The following is an 18,630-nucleotide window of genomic DNA, read 5'->3' as shown; positions in this document are numbered from 1 at the left end:
TATGCAACTGAATGATTCATAACTGATGTTCCTAACTGATCCTCAGTTGGGCTGCTGAAATCAGTTGACTCGTCAGTTGAACTGATTTCACTCTTTCAGTTGAACTGGTAAACTGGGTTCTTCATCAGTTGAACTCTTCATTAGCTGGCAGAACTTCTGAAGGTTTTCTGCTGAATCATCCATCAGCTGGACAGTCAATTAAATTGTTCTTTGATATGTCAGTTAAACTGATTCAATTTTGTCGATCAGTTAGTCTTTTCACTTAACGTCTCGATAGCTTCAGTTTTACCTCGCTTAACTGATCAGTTCGAAGCCTGATCAGTTCCAGCTACCTGCGCACTAAGATGAATCATTAGAAACAAAATAACAAGTTATTTTAACATCAAAATCAAGATCGCGAACATGAAATATTCCAACAATCTCCCTCTTTTTGATGATCACAAAACTTGGAGAGTTAAAACAATTTTAAAAGAAAATGTAAAGAGAAAATTCTTCATATAGCATAAGTAAAAGCTCCCCCTCAACAACTGAATGAAATGATTTGAAAACAGTTTTTCAGTTCGAGGGATAATTCTAAACAAAACTCTCCCTCAAAAACTGAATTAAAAACTACTCTTCAAAAATATAATCATTTACGCGATAAATGATTTTTAGTATCAATCAAGCACTTTAGACAAAAAATCATAAGATAGCAGTTCAGTTGTGTAAAGGCTAACTGGATGAACAAGATGTTTATTTAATCAAATAAGAGTCCCTTGTATTATACTTCTACGGATATCAAAAAATTTAAGGGAAATTGCTACTCCACTAGCAGACTTTAAATAATATTAAACATCAGTTAGTTTATACATAATAGAACTGAAATACTAACAACTGATCACCTTGAATGCTGCAAAGATTTTGAGTCTCTTTTGCCATAAGATCAGCTAATATTCGTTGGACTTGATCTCTGTGCTGGCTAACAGGTCGAGCTGACTCAAACTAGACTCAACTGGTGTTGAACCGCATTGATCATCTATAATTGATCTGATATGGCAATGAAACAGCTGCACTTCTGATGATTAAGTTCCACTTAACTCATCAGTTTCAGCTGGTAGTTGGGTTTCGTCTGTTGACAAGTTGGACTAGTAGACTTGCAACTGAAATTTTGTCCGATGAGAAGTTTAGTTGAACTGATGTCAGTTGAACTCAAAGCCCTGCTAGCTACTTAAAACAACAAAGTTAATGAATCGAGAGAAGTGACTACAATGTTAGTTGGTGAGCCAAGAACCTTCTCTCTCCTCATAGCAAACACATAAAATATTTAAGAGTATTTTGAAATCCATTTTAAATAACATTTTGAAACATATTTAAAAATATCAGTTTTCAAATGTCCTTCTTAGAACAACTAGCTTTGATACCAATTGAAGGATCGTTTGCAGAGCACCTTGAGGTGCTTCAAACAAAATATTCTTCAAGAGCTGCAGTAGCTCGGTTATAAGAATGTATACACCGATGAATTAGATCGAGTTTGGTATTGAACCAAGCAGAAAACACTCGAAATAATCCTTCGTTGAGAAACACTGATATATTTTATATATCCTGTGTAACTGAATAACTGAAAGAGGGTAGATTACTTTTTGCATTCATCAATTCAGTTATGGTGACAACTGAACCGACAGATACTCTTGCTGATCCAAACGGTTTGAAAACAACTGTTAAACAATCAAATACATAAGATATGTTTATGGATGTTCGGAGACTTCAACTGCTCCTACGTCACCCCTTCTACCACCTCAGGTAGGATTCATTAGAAGGCTTTGATTAATTACAGCAAGTATAATAACCCACCCAGCTTAGGACTTACGCACTGCCTAATCGAACTCCTAGACTAGACTGAAGGCAGCACATTCCAGTCAACACTTGTTTAATGTCTATGTGAGAAAGACTACATACACAAGTTTTTTGTCTTTGTGCGAGACTGTATTTGAGTGGTGGTGTGTGTGTGTGTGTGAGAGAACTAATCTCTGAAAACTACCCGAAAGTTTTCTCACACACTGAGGGAAATAGACTTCTAAACTAAGCTGATATGGCTGAGTATTCCATCTGGGCAAAATGCTTCTTGTAAGCTGATAAGCAAATAAGCGTGCCTTTTTTTTATCTTCACACACTCTAGTATGCGCTCTCACTCACTTGTTGCTGATGATCTTGAGCTTGTATATATAGAGGCATTGAGACCGTATTTCAAGACTCATCACATGTGATCGCTGCAACTTTGAATGTGTTCCTTGGTATATGTGTCTTGACTTTTCTGACATGCCTTCAGGAATCTCTCTGCTTTAATCTTTGCTGCAACGTCCATTATTGTACCTTTGATCGTACAGAAGTTTGCATCTTTGTACGTAGCTGGAATCCACTAAGATAAGCTTGTCTTAATCTGCAACTGAATGATTTCTAACCGGTGTTCCTAACTGGTCATTTGAACTGATCCTCAGTTGGGCTGATGAAATTAGTTGACTTGTCAGTTGAACTGATTTCACTCTTTCAGTTGAACTGGTCAACTGGGTTCTTCATCAGTGGAACTCTTCATCAGCAGGCCGGGCTTCTGAAGGTCTTCTGCTGAATCATCCATGAGCTGGACAATCAGTTAAACTGTTCTTTGTAGTTAAACTTATTCAGTTTGGTCGATCAGTTGGTCTTTTCAGTTAACGTCTTGATAGCTTCAGTTTTACCTCACTTAACTGATCAGTTCGAAGCTTGATCAGTTCCAGCTACCTGCGCACTAAGGTAAATCATTAGAAACAAAATAACAAGTTTTGTTAAGATCAAAATCAAAATTGCGAAAATGAAATGTTCCAACATTTATAAATGCTGATGATGAGGCCTAGGCATAGTGGATAGGTAATACTGTCACTAATCTCCGACAGCCGCTGGATACCTTGGTTCTATGTAGATGGATCAAAAGTAAATGATGAATGATGGAGGTGCCGAACTCCGAGTCGGCAGAGGAATGGATGTGCGTTCATGACCCGAGGAACACTTTTCTTCCGCACATGATGTTTTTATGAGTTTTGAGAGGACATGTCACATGAGGATTTTATGAATTGATTATGTTACGTTGTTGGTTTAGGATTTGTACTCGTTATGTTACGCTTTATGTAGAATCCAAAATAACTAAACGTAAAAATCATGCATTTATTAATTTTTTAAATCATTTATTTAATTTTAAAATAAATTTTAACGATGCATAGTTTATGATTTGCATTATTTTTAAACTATTACATGTTTATTTGAAGCACGTTAAAATGTTTTCTTGAATTTTATGTTTCAAGCAAATATTCGATGCGGGATCGAGAAAAGAGACAAGTGACGATTTAGACGATTTATGAAAATGTGGTATTTTATTTCAAGACAAGGAGATTGATATTTTAAATGATTTATGAAATTTAAGAATTTTAGAGTCTAATTTAATTTATTAGGTGATTTTAAGATTATAAGCTTTTCAAAAATACTAATTTGAATTTGATAATTTTAATCTTGAAAGTTTGGTACTTAATTATTTTATTGAAAATATGAGTGAGATTAAATAATTAGATTAGCATTATTTTTTCAATAATTATTTAACTAAACATTTTTATTCCCTAATTAACCACTAATTATCTTCCTAATCAATACACACGCCCCTACATGCTTCTAACACACACACACGAGCAAGAAAACGTGCAGCAATCGTCTCCCGATCATCTCTCGCAGTCCACCGCGTCAATATTTGTTATCTTCAAGTGTTTAGACGCAAAAGCATGTATATTCTTTCTTTTTTTCGCATCGATCTTGTCATAGTAAATATTTTGATGTATATTATAATGGCCCGAATTTCGTATTTGAAAATTTGCGAAAAAATTTAAAAATGTTCTCTTTAAATAAATAAAACGCCTCATTCATTAAATAAACTGATAAAAAGTTTAATGCTCAAAATAGCACATCGGAAGTAATTATTGTTTGCAAAATAACAATTTAAAATAATTCGACAACAGATAAAAACTGAGTTTGAAATAAAATAGTAAATGCTGAAAATGAGGTCCTCGGGTTCCTACTACTGCCGACCCAAGATGACTCACTGCTCCCCACCCTCGGTCCCGACTTCATCAGTACCTACAACAATCAAGTCTAGTGAGTCTAAAGACTCAGCATGCATATATCATAAATAACTAGTAATAATAATAAAATTTCATGCATGGTAAAAATATCATGAGTCTGGCGTAACGTAAAAATATCATGTCATGAGTAATTATAATACGTGCATAACTGAACTGAAAATCATAAGTGAAATGTTTGCTCAATCGAGCCCTGTCATAAAATATCATGTCATAAATTTCTGTTGAGATTATGTTCTACGCAAGTGGCCCCTGAACTGAACTGAACTGGATCACTTGATCAGACTAAACCACAGCATACTGCGCGATAGAGATCATCGCATCCCTTGGACTGAATATCCGTGCCAATAAATGAACTGAACTGAACTGAACCGGTAAGTGACCACCGGGTGAAGTAATAATCCCATGATAATGAAGTGGCTACAATCAATATCGCATAAATCTCAAAAATGAATGTTTTATATTTTTGCACGTAATATAATTAAATAACATAATTAAATATCATGTATTAATTTTACCTAATGAGTTGGATCGTTCTCAGGCTCGCTGCGACTTAAATCTAACATTGAAAATATGCATATGATTTACTTGCCCAAACTTTGTAATTGACTCCAAAAAACGAGACAATTACGCCCAATGACTTGGTATTTAATCATGACTTCGTGCCAACCCGAACCAACACCGAACAATCGTTTAGTCATGATTAAAATACACTTAAAATGATGAAATAATGCTCCTAACATTTCAGTACTTCGAAATTTGGTGAATGTAGGCCAAAAACATGAAACGCTCTTTCGAGAGTCACTTTGGCACATTGCACCGTAAATTCTCGTACGACCTCTAAACTTGACCAAATCATAAACGACCAAAAACATGACCTTCCTAACTCAATGGGGTACTGTCCAGTCCAAGGCCATAGGCTAGAAGGCAACCGAAAACTCGAAACACACCTCTGAACCGAAGCACAACTTGCTGTCACAAAATACAGCAGCGGCGCTTGCGTTTCTTTGCGTTGTTTGCGAGGCTAATGGACATTGGGGCTTGAACCACAGACCAGAACCTCTTCCCACATCCTAAGGGTTGGCTTGGACCATGGCTAAGGGCCCTAGGCCAGCCACAATCCAATCCAACCCTGTGACACCCGAAACTTGCATCCGAGAGCACAATTATTCCGTACCGTGATGCGTCGGTTTGCTTGTTGTCTTTCATCGTTCCAGTAGACATTTAATTGACCATGTCATGATCTAGACATCAAGGGGTATGGTATGAACCGTGGCTAAGGGCCACAGGCCAACCAAGATCCACACCACACCACCAAACCGAAAAATACACATGCAGAAAAAGGAAGGGACGAAGGGGCTGTTCTTATTTTTATTTGAAAATCGATCCCATCATGGACCAAGTCTCGAAAGGACGACCTTGTCTCATCTTAGACATAATAAGGAAATGTTCTAACCATGGCTATAGCCCCTAGGGCAGCCAAGCTCAGAAACGTCACCCTTGACAGCAAGCTGAAAAAAATCGAAGCACAATATGACACTAAGGGGAAGTTGCTGTCATTTCTGAATACCAGCTTGCATGGGGCTTGAACTAATGGACCAACATGGTCTTGACACACCCTAGTACATGCCTAGGTGCAGCCTTGGGAGCCTAGGATCGAGCCAACACCTGAAACAATCAAAACAAGCCAATCCGTGAGAGAACGAGGGAAGGGCCGAAATCTGCACATGTTCTAACTCGAAAATTTTGTCATGTATTTCGGTTTTGCCAGAAAAAAAAACATAATCCTGCAATGTTTAAAAATCATATTATGACTTGATTTAAGAGTGAATAAAAATATAGACATGTCTTGGTTTGTTTTGAAAGGAAAACAAACAGAACAACGACGCGGCGCGGAGGAGACAGAGTGCTTCGCTTTTGTTTCTTGTTTTTCTCCCTAGTTCTCACAATTTTCTACTGCTGTCTCTCTCGAATTTTTTTCCTCTCTGAAAGTGCTCTGAATTTCGAGAATGGGGAGGGAGGGAATGGCTAGGGGATAGATGGAAATTTGCAAGATAAAAGGGGGAATGAATCTTGCTATCCTAGTGAGTTGGTGAGATAAGGAAAATAGAATGATATCAAAAGATTTTTGGGGATATTAGAGGGTGCACTTGGTCGGTATTTAGGTCTAGGAACAATGGAGAAATATTGCTTAATTAATTATTTGTTGGTGATTTAAAAGTGGGTAAAATATCTGCCTAGAAAAAGATTAAGGAAAGGTAACAAGGAAATGAATTGTCAACTAAATTTAAATCTTTTTAAGAGAGGGGATGCGGAATTTTAGCTATCAAGGTGGGGTGCTTATTTATTAATTGAATGAGGATTAAAAATGGAGAGGAATTTATCTCCTACAAATAGATAAGGAAAGAAGTCAATTAATTAGTGAGTTGTTAAGTAAATATCAAATCTTTTTTCATGGTGATGGCCGAAATTTATCTAGTTAAAATGGATAGGGAATTTGCTTAATTATTAATTAAATGAGGATTTAAAGTGAGGGGATTATTTATCAAGAAAAGGATTAGGAAGATATATCAATGAAAATGAGTTGGCAATTTTAATTCAAATCTTTTATCAAGGTGGCCAAAAAGTAATGATAATGGTAGGGAAAATATTTCTTAATTATTGAATTATATATCTCTAGTGTTTTATCTACCCATTACTATTTTAGTGAATTAATAAATTTATTAAGGAATAACATTATCTTGCATGCATGGACAAATATTTAAATTACTTAAATAATTCCTTAATCATTATTTTACATTAAATTAACTTATTATTTATCTAAAATAAATTCTAAGAATGTTTTCTTAATACTAAATTTTACCTCAATACTCCCACTCCAGTCCGGCCTCAGTTATTTAACTGAAAAGGTAGCAATTAAACTACTGCATGAATTAATTTGAATTTTAAAGAAAAGAATTTAAATACTCATGCAATAAAAATCATTTTAATTTAAATGCTAGAAATTATGCATGGCTTGTACGTAGTCTGATTTACAGGTTCTACGTATATTGTGTGTAAAAATCCGTTTATGTTATGCAAAGTTTGAGCAAAAATGTTTGAAACGATTTTTAGATCTCAAAAACCGAATCTGCTGCCATTTTGAATCATGTGAATTTTCGTTCAGTTTTCTGGAAAACCTTTCAACATATAAAATGTAGTGTTTTTTGATATCTTCGATTTGACAATAAATTCATAATTTTCGGATAAGAAAATAGTGTGTTATGATCATTTTCGTGTGACTGCTCGAACAGTGTAAAAACGTGTTTTTTTAGGATTTTCGAGCCCAACTGTGTGGGCAGCGCCCGAGCGGTAAGATTTTACCGCCCGAGCGCCAAGCTTTCTGAAAAAAATAATAAATAACATAATTTTTTTTAAATTTTTTGTCCTGGACAGGCATGCATAATGTATTATTATGTTCGACGTGCAAAGGAAATATTTTATGTTTTTGAGGTATGCTAATTGTCTTTTGACCAAATATGAACGGGTTTGGAAGGCAGAGAACGTGTCCGGGGACCTCTCCACCCTGGTAAAGTATGACCGCGTTTTGATCAGGATTGGAAAGTGGTAAAGTATGACCAGGGACCAATCCACCTGGTAAAGTATGACCGGGGATCTTATGTATGTGATAGTGGACACCCTTCCGGCCCAGTACTGTGGTTTAGTCTGATCAGGCGCACTATTTTATGGGTCACTTGCTTTGAAATATATCTCTATGCAAAGTGATGATGATATGCATGTTTAAGTATGTATGAAGCAATTATGTTTATGGAAATGTTTATAAATCGATGGCACGTCTATGGTTATGTAGGTATGTTCAAAGTTAAGTTATGTATGTGATACTTTAAAATGCATGTGGTTTTATTATACGTTACTTGCTATTCCCAGTTTATACATGTTGAGTCTTTAGACTCATTAGACTTGATCGATGTAGGTGAGGACGAGTTTGAGGAGACAAGAGGTGGAGATCAGTGAGATGGCTCTAGGCGGAGGACTAACCCGATGACCGATTAAGTTTAAGGATTTTTATGGATGTTATTTCATTACTCTGATTTTAACGAATTACTTCATGATGTTTTAAACAAGTACTTGTTGCAAATTGTTTACAATTTCAAATATTTGTTCAAGCATTTTAATTATTTAGCATTTTGAATGAGAAATTCTTATTTAAATTTTTTTTTATTTTCCATTAATTTTAAGTATGTTTAAAAATACGGTACGTTATAGTTGGTATAAGAGCGATGTTCTTCTAAAGATTTATGCCTACTGCCAGTTGCGAGAAGCTCACGAATTCAAGCCTCAAGTATGTAAGTTTTAAAGTTTTAAAAATTCTTTCATGTAGTAAGCATCAAAGTCATGATTTCGGCATGTACACGTTTAAGTTCGATTTACGTTCATCTTATGATGATATAGATATATGTTCATGCATGTTGGTTTACATGTTGGGTAAATTGTGGAACAATATGCCTCTTAGACGTATGAATGCATGGGGAGCAGGTGAAGAGGATAGAGATGCTCGGAATGTATAGAGGACCACTCCTCCTCGTCCACGACCAGATATGCAGGCACAGATTCTTGCCAGAATGAATCAGTTCTTCACACAGTTTGCGGGGAACAATGATGGAGTAGATACAGGAGCGAGGCCGCCCAGGCCAGAGGCAGTGTATGAGAGATTCGGGAGGATGGATCCAAAAGAGTTCTCGGGGACTGCTGACCCGATGATAGCGGACAGATGTATTAAGTCCATCGAGGTGATATTCGCTTTTATGAAGCTGCAGGATGCAGGCAGGGTCAGATGTGCTACTTACTTATTATCAGGAGATGCCAGACTGTAGGGGTGTTCAAACTTCGGATAAAAACGAAAAAAACGAAAAATCCAAACCGAAAAAACCGAACACCGAACCAAAACCAAAAGCCAAATTTTGTAATTAAGATATAAATATTGAAACCGAAGTTTATTTGATTCGGTTTCGGATTATATATATCAAAACCGAAAAAATCAAAATTTCATTAAATTAATAATTTTTTTATATTTTTATTTATATTATATATTTTGATATGATATTTAGTGAATGAAAAACCATTTTGAATAATTTTTAGTTGATTGTTGTTTGTTTAATTAATTTATGTGGCGCCTGATTTAGGAATTCATACTTATTCCCTTACTAAGTGCCACATTTTTTTTACAATCTTTCTTTATTAAACTCTATTTTTATTTTTACCATTATATTATTAGAAAGATATTGTAGATAAAAATGTAAATATTTTCTACTATAATTTAAATATTATCTAAAAATGTTTACATTCTTATTTCAAATATGTATAATTATTTTACAGCGGAAGTTTAACATTCATATGTACAATTATGTTACAACGGAAGTTTAATATTCATTTATAAACAGATCATTCCAACTTTCAAATGCTCTTATTTCAGCTTCAGTTATTTTCCTCTTGTTCCAATTCGGGGGTTCCTCTGACTGGAAATTACAATAGACGAAAAGAAACAGAGGGTTAAGTCTTTGAGGAATTAGTGAGTTTAAATTAGTATATGACTTTTAAATAACACTTCATCATAATTATACATGAAATAATAGGCATAACAATTTAGATATTATGAATGATATGCAATGAAACAATAGATAAATGAAAATTCCATAAATTAACATTGGTGGCTTAATTGAGCACTTTTTACGAGCCGGGTGAACCATTCTCCGGACCGAAATATTCGGTGCGCGTTGTTCAGATGAACCATATACCCGGGACTTTTGACCCGTTGCTCATTGGACTCATTTTCCGGGCCGAAGCCACGTTGTCCAATGGACTCAATTTCCGGACCGAAATCCGTTGTCCATGACTCCATTCATTAATGGTGTATCAATCCATTCATAAATATGCAAGAAAATATATCAGTAATTGAAATGAACTGTGGATGATATTTGAACATTAAATAAATGCTATTGAAATTTTCAGGCCAAATACCAAAAGCTTTAATAGAAGAATAAATAGTAATTTCCTCACCTGTTATGTAATGCCCAAGAATTTGATTACCGTAATCTGAGATGATTTATTGATTATGAATGGATATGAGTATAGTTGGACCGTTCCGAGCGCCAATGGATAACTAGCCAAATAACTGAACAGAGTGTTCGGCGCCCGAGCGGTAAAGATTAACCGCCCGAGCGCCGACTGAAGTTCATGAAAAAGAAACACGTTTCTCTAGCCATGCAAGTGGATGTATATATATATATATACACACACGAATATAGTCTTCAGAAGAAAAGAAACGAGAAGAACAATTCGTGTGTGTATATATATATATATATATACACACACGAATATAGTTTGACCGTTTCTCACGCCTTTTGTGAGAAATCCGTCCGTCTGATTTTGAATCCGACTTCGGTATCGAGTTCCTAGCGACGTAGGCTACAACTAGACGTAAGTTTTACTACGTTTTGACATGTCTTGAAATTATGATGTTGTTAGAATTGAATACACGTCATATATGTTGTTCTTGACATGTTAGACAGCGTAGAATCGAAGTCAGATTAAGAAACGGACTGAATATGAACTTGTTATGATTTCAGAATGAGATTGAATAAGAATTGATATCCAGATTGAGTGATTATCGATTATGAGATATTAGAATTGATATCTGACTGATATGATAGGGCTGGATATATTGAGATTATGATGTTATGTTGTTGAAACAGAATTTGATTGAATTCTGTTTGTATCCAGTATTAATTGAGTGGTGTATTGATACCATACCCTCGATATTGTTATTGTCAGACTAAGTATTGACAGGCTTGGGGTTCGAGACTTCGACAGAGCCAGGGTATCAGAAAGAAAGGTATAAATTATGTTGTGTTGGGATTGCACAACTCGAGGAAGGTTTGACTCGAGTTTCCCTAAATCACATACTTAGTTTATTACATTGATTCTTGTAATTGATGAGATTGATGAATGTAGTCTATTGATTTATAGCCACTGTATGTAATGACTGCTGATTCGCTAGTCATTGATTGAGTTGCTTAGATACTGACTGTATATATTGATTACTGAGTCGTGGAGTCACCGGCTGATTCGTCAGGTTATTGACTGATTCGTCTTATTATAGGCTGATTCGCCTAGTCACCGGCTGATTCCTCTGGTGATTGACTGATTCGTTTAAACTTAAGCTGATTCGCTTAATTACAGGCTGAGTTGTCTGATTATTGGCTGATTCGCCTAATTACCGGTTGATTCGTCGGGTTATTGACTGAGTCGTCAATTCTGCGGCTGATTCGCCCAGACACTGGAGATATTAATTATATCGATGCCGTTTAGGAATTTATTCATTCCTATCGACTGAGATTCGATATAATTACCTATATCCAGACATCGGGATCCCTAGGATAGAGTTGAGTCGAGTCTGAGACGACGCGTCAGTGGAGTCGAGTCTGAGACGATGCGTCGGTTGAATTGAGTCTGATATGACACGCTGATTTACATTATTTATGCCATTCATGATTATTGAATGTTTGATATGGATTTATGTTTCTGATTTGAGACATGTTAGGAATAATTCTTATATGCTTTCGTATATGCTTTTATATGACTGCATGTTTACATTGTTTATACTGGGATATTTATATCTCACCGGAGATATCCGGCTGTTGTCTTGTTTTGTATGTGTGCATGACAACAGGTGGGGCTGGATCAGGGTCAAGAAGAGGATGAGAGAAGATTAGATAGCGTGGAGATCCGGGCTTCGAAGCAACTTAGGATTCAGCACTGACTTGTAGATGAACCTAGTCGGATTATTGTAGATTATACAATAATTGTATGTTATGTTTAATATGTAATTTGAATTTAATTACATTACGTTTCCGCTGTATAATTTTAAAAAAAAAATTTAGACCCTGTTTATACTAATTGATTAATTAGTCCCAATGACGATTAAGGACTGTATTAACGTCCGGGTCCCCACATGTTAACTTACAGTTTAGGCTTGATTAATAATCCGAGTTGCTGGAGAAAGTCCTAAAAATATATTATGAATGATATTTATATGTTAGAGTTTTTAAGTAACTGGTTGATCATTTACAGATTATTTTTTGTTCAAAATTTAATTCGGTTGATTTTAATTAAGTTTCAAAAATTCATATTAATTAGAAGGTATATCCAAACAATACGAAAGTTGGCCAAAAATTCAGAAATATCCTCAGGAATGTTCGCCACCGGAAAACCGGCGATACGACGGCGCGTGCAGTACACGCGCCGACGGTTTATGCGCGTGCGTGGCCTTCCAGCGGCCACGCGCGGCCGGGTTTTTTCCAGGATATGTATCTTTTTAAGATCTTTAATTCTTCCGTTGAAAGTTTTGTCAAATTCCTATCCGATTAATACCAGATTTAAAAATCGTCTTATGGTGAACTAGGGTACTCCGACATTCTGAAAATGTTAGTTCTGGCAATATTTTGGGATGACGGACGGTATGTACCTCATCTATGCAACAAGAGGTACAACTTTTATATTCAAGCTGACCTCTAGTTTGGTGTGTAGCTATAAGAAAAATGAATGAAAAGTACCTAGCTTGAATACGGGATACCGATGCCGTAGCGGAATATCTCTGTTTGATTTATCTGATTTTTGAGCGATCCTCTTACGTCATCTCCAGCATTATATTGATTTATGATATGAGGTGAATAGTTGGTGATTTATTGGTATTTTTCGGAAGAGGTATAGCTTTTCCTTCTATTTTTTTTCTTCCTTTTTTCTCCATTTTCTTTCCTCTTCTCTCTTTCTTACTTTCTTCCTTCCCTTTCTTTTCTCTCGGCTGATATGTGGTTTTGAGGAAAGGAGTATATAGCCGAATTTCATGATTATCCGTTTATTATTATATATATATTTACTTTTTTTTATTTATTTATTTATTAAAAAATATCATGTTTATCCAAACTTAATATTATTATATCCGTGTATCTAATTATTGAACCTAATTATCTTATATTGAACTTAATAATTATTGTAATTACTTACTTAGCATATATGTTGAGTTTAATTATAATATTTTATTATATTTTGGGTATTTTATTTTGGAATGGGAACCTCATAGTGCTTGATGAATTTTTAAGTGTATTTTAATGTATTTCTAGACATTTTGGACAAATAAAATTTGTATCGAAAAATAATGTGATAAAATTTTAAAAATGAAAATAATAAAATTTATACTAATAAAAATGAATTTATGCACCTTTGTTTTTAGGGTGTCAAAATTTAGACCTTATATTTAAATATTTAACTAAGAAAATATGTAGAAAGTTAACATATTATATTTTACAATATATTTATATTATTAATTTAAATAATTATACCAAAACCGAAATAATCGACCGAAATAACCGAACCGTTTTGGTAGAAAATCGAACTGAACCGAAGAAAAATGGTTCGGATATCGGATTATATACTTCTAAAACCGAAAATTGAAAAAACCGCAATAAAAAATCGAAATCGAACCGAACCCACCACTGAATACCCCTACCAGACTGTGGTGAGAGATTGCGTCGTTGGCAGTAAATTTGCAGACCCTTACTTGGGTTTCAAGGATGTGTTTTACTTCAAGTACTTTACTGAAGAGATTCGCTCCCAATTGACTAGGGAGTTTATGACTTTGAGATAGGGAGACAACTGCATGGCAGAGTTTCTAAGGAAGTTTGAGAGGGGGTGTCACTTTGTGCCCCTAATTGCGAATGATGCCAGGGAGAAGTTGAGGCATTTCATTGATGGTTTACGACCGATCTTGCGTCGTGATGTTCGAGTGGTTGGTCCTACTACTTATAATGTTGCATGTCAAGAGCCTTGGCGGCAGAGCAGAACCAGAGACATCGAGAATGACACATAGGGCAAGAGGCCCTATCAGGCACCCCAACAACAGCAGCAACAACAATTCAAAAGGGCTTTCTAGGGATAGCCGGGAAAGAGGTCGTTTCAAGGACTGCCGAAAGGCAAAGGTCCTTAATGCAAAGGAAGGCTCCCCAGAAGCCTGGTGAGTATCCAGTGTGGGGACCCGGACGCTAATCAAGTTTTTAATCATTCTTGGGACTAATTAATCAATTATAAAACAGGGTCTAAATTTTTTTTTCTAAAATACAACGCGGAAACGTAATGTAATTTACTCAAATTACATATTAAACGTGAACATACAAATCTTGTGTTATCTACAAGAATTTCAACTAGGTTCAACTACATATCAGTGCTGAATCCTATGTTGCTTCGAAGCCCGGATCTCCACGCTATCTAATCTTCTCTCATCCTCTTCTTGACCCTGATCCAGCCCCACCGGTTGTCATGCACACATACAAAACAAGACAACAGCCGGATAAATCCGGTGAGATATAAATATCCCAGTATAAACAATGTATACATGCAATCATATAAAAGCATATACAAAAGCATATATAAGAAATATTCTTCACCTGTATCAAATCAGAATACATAAATCAATATCAAGCATTCAATAATCATGAATGATATAAACAATGTAAATCAACATGTCATATCAGACTCAACTCAACCGACGCGTCGTCTCAGACTCGACTCCACTGACGCGTCGTCTCAGACTCGACTCAACTCTAACCTAGGGATCCCGATGTCTGGATATAGGTAATTATATCGAATCTCAGTCGATAGGAATGAATAAATCCCTAAACGGCATCGATATAATTCATATATCAGTGTCTGGGCGAATCAGCCGCAGAATTGACGACTAAGTCAATAACCCGACGAATCAGCCGGTAATTAGGCGAATCAGCCAATAATCAGACAACTCAGCCTGTAATTAAGCGAATCAGCTTAAGTTTAGACGAATCAGTCAATAACCAGACGAATCAGCCGGTGACTAGGCGAATCAGCCTATGACTCAACGACTCAGAAATCAATACATGCAGTCAGTATCTAAGCAAATCAATCGATGATTAGCAAATCAGCAGTCATTACATACAGTTGGCTATAAATCAATAGCCTACAATCATAAGTCTCATCAATTGCGAATATCAATGCAATAATTGAAAGTATGTGATTTAGGGAGACTCGAGTCAAACCTCACTCGAGTTGTGCAATCCCAACTCAACATAAATTTATACATTTCTTTCTGATACCCTGGCTCTGTCGAAGTCTCGAACCCCAAGCCTGTCAATAATCAGTCTGACAATAACAATATTGAGGGTACAATATCAATACACCACTCAATCCATACTGGATAAAATCAGAATTCAATCAAATTTTGTTTTAACAACATAATGGCGTAATCTCAATATATCCCGCCATATCATATTAGTCAGATATCAATTCCAATATCTCATAATCAATAAAAACTCAATTCTGATACCAACTCGACTCCAAAACTACTCCGAAAATCATAACAATTCCATAATCAGTCTGTTTCTCAATCTGACTTCAATTCTATGATGTCTACTATGTCAAGAACAACATATATGAGTTCCATTCAATTCTGACAATATCATAATTCTAAACCATGTCAAAACATAGTAAAACTTACGTCCAGTTGTAGCCTACGTCGATAGGAACTCAATACCGAAATCGGATTCAAAATCGGACGGACGGATTTCTCACAAAAGGCGTAAGGATTTTTCACAACCTTCCTCGGCCCTTTTCTCGATTTCCTTTCGTTTCTTCTCTTTTTGAGAATTGCAATATGTGTATATATATATACATACCCGTAACATGCAACGAGCCAAATGTCAAGTTCTTGTTTCGCATGTCTCGCGCTAGGGCGGTAAGAAAGTACCGCCCGGGCGCGGCACTTTCTGCCCGAATGCTTGGCTTATCACACATTGGCGCTCGGGCGGTAATATTCTACCGCTCGGGCGCCACGAGTTCTGTACAAATCTTCTTTTTCTTGCACCGACGCCCGACTTTTCCACGTGAGCTCCTACAACCTCAAGTCTACAAATTAATCAACGTCTGATTACATTAATTAAATCTCGGACATTACATTTCTCCCCCTCTTAGATCTGAGTTCGTCCTCGAACTCGCAAGTAATCAATTCAGATATATCAGAAGAAATGTATACAAAGTTTAAATCAAAAACTCATCTCAATGAATATATTCTGAAATTTCACTCTTATATTCTCGATTCTATTTCTCAAAATATCTTTGAGAAAATCAATTTCGCAACACTGGCTATACTACATCCGTATATATCCAACTAACAGTTCGTAATAGCTCAACACCATCAGCTGTTATTAAGTCTGTTTATCTCCATCAAAGATATATTCGATCTTTGGTCTCAAATACCAACAGTCATCGTCCGACATTGGCATATTCAGTCTATTTATTATAAGCTGTTTTCAGTTTTCTCTGAATTAGCTTCATCTTTTCAGTCATATTCCTGATCATTTCAGATCCAATCTCAAGAACCTCAGAGATATCATTTCAATAAAGAAAGGATCCATATATCTTTCCGTACAACGCTTCGAAAGGAGTTATCTCAATACTCATTTGATAGTTGTGGTTGTACGAAAACTCACAAAATGACAATGAATCCTGCCATTTAGGGTTACAATCAAGCATTACAGCTTTCCGCATATCCTCCGAAATCTGGATAATCCACTCTGACTATCCATCAGATAGTGAATACTATTCAGTATTCAGATATAATCTAGTATCTAACTCTTATGGTACATTCTGTCCAACGTGCAACATCAACCAAAATCACGGTCTAATATACTCAACTCTCAGTACTCCGTGTAATCTAATCATTTTCCTGACGGAATACTAATAGTATATCATATTTGTACATCTTCATGTACGGTTTAGCACTCGCAGACTAAGTCATTCTGTCGTTCCTAACTCAATCAATACTCAATTCCGAGAGGAAGTTAGTAAGTTCATCACGATATCCTTGGAAATGTAATCTCATTTCCATTCAGGAACCGACAAGTTACATAACCAATCTCTTGGTTTCTTTCTTTCTATCTTTATCTGTCTGTAGTTCAGACATTTCAGTCCAAACTCTGCCATATCTAATCTCATCTGTTTCTATCAAAACTTTTTCTGCTATCAGGATGCCTACTGAATCAAGTATTGCATCATTTCTGACAATCTATGTCATGTCACATTCGAAATATCGGGCACCAACAAGTCAGTTATTAATATACAATACAGTATTATTTACCTGATATTCTGATCGACACTCTATTCTGACTATTGATATTGAGTTCTAAACCTTCTAATCAACTTTTTGAGCTTCTAACGTTTCAAAATCAGCTCTGGTTCGGACAGTACAATATAATCTCCATTGTCTATAATCTATCTCAAGCACGTATTCAGAATAACATCAATATTCAATCAGATTCAAAACATGCTAAACTCATCGGTACTGATCTGTTAAACTTATAAAACCGCAAATATCTGACACTGATATCCACCTCGGCCAACTAATTACGGTTTAATTCTGTTAAAATCAACGAATATATCATCTTCAGATATAACACATCCTGAATGCAATCTGTCTCAATCAGGATTCAAAATTTCAACAATTTCTAATATCAGTTCAAGAATAAAATCAATCTCTCTGATTGGAATAAGATCTGAAGTCTTATCAGAGAAAACATCAAGAACTTTCTTATCATTGGTAAATCGGCCAATGATAAACTCAACTTCAGTAAATCAACTGAATACATAAGGAGTCATTCTGCTCCTTTCTGTAATAATCGAGTCATAGCTAGTACGAATATCAAAGAAATTCTCAGTCTAGAATTCTTATCGTACAATATTCATCTCTTGGTCATCTCAGGTCTAATTCTCACCATCTTCTGGAACTAATCGATGGTAGCTCTGTACTGGATCAGCATATCAATAGCAGTAATGCAGTTCCAAAATCATAGAACATCGATACAATATCATCTATCCCACAATCTAACTCGATCTCATTCTTATCCTACTGTAGTATACAAAATCTAACATAAATCACTGATACAAGATCTTTTCCCAAATGAAAAGAAACAAATACTACAGTAAATAGGGACTCACAGATAATGCATGCATCAAGCAAATCTTTCAAAAAGAAAAGTATGTGAAGCACCGGTATCCATCAATACGTACGCAGGATAATCATACAACTCAGTTACTTGCAACATCATCATCTGGTGCTTCCTGAGCCTGTTCCTCGGTCAAAGCAAATACTCTGGCCTACTGTCTAGGAGGTTGGCCAACTGTCTGGCTTCCTCCTGGCCTCTGCTGTGACTGAGATGGTGCTGGCTAAAATGAATGAACATCAGCTGATCGTCTACTTTCCTATGCCGCTGATCCAGATAATTCGGCTCCCTGGAATCTTTGGGAACCCCTCTGTGGACATACTCTGGAAAAATGTCCCTGTTGTTTGCAAAAGTGTCAGCTACCAAGTACTCCTTGGCATTGTTCAGTGGAATGTCTCCCTCCACAATTTCCGCAG

This window comes from Primulina eburnea, chromosome 4 (assembly GCF_022965805.1).
Source record: "Primulina eburnea isolate SZY01 chromosome 4, ASM2296580v1, whole genome shotgun sequence".
NCBI classification, from domain to species: domain Eukaryota; kingdom Viridiplantae; phylum Streptophyta; class Magnoliopsida; order Lamiales; family Gesneriaceae; genus Primulina; species Primulina eburnea.
The sequence above is the reverse complement of the archived record's forward strand: the minus strand, read 5'-3'. Positions refer to the sequence as shown.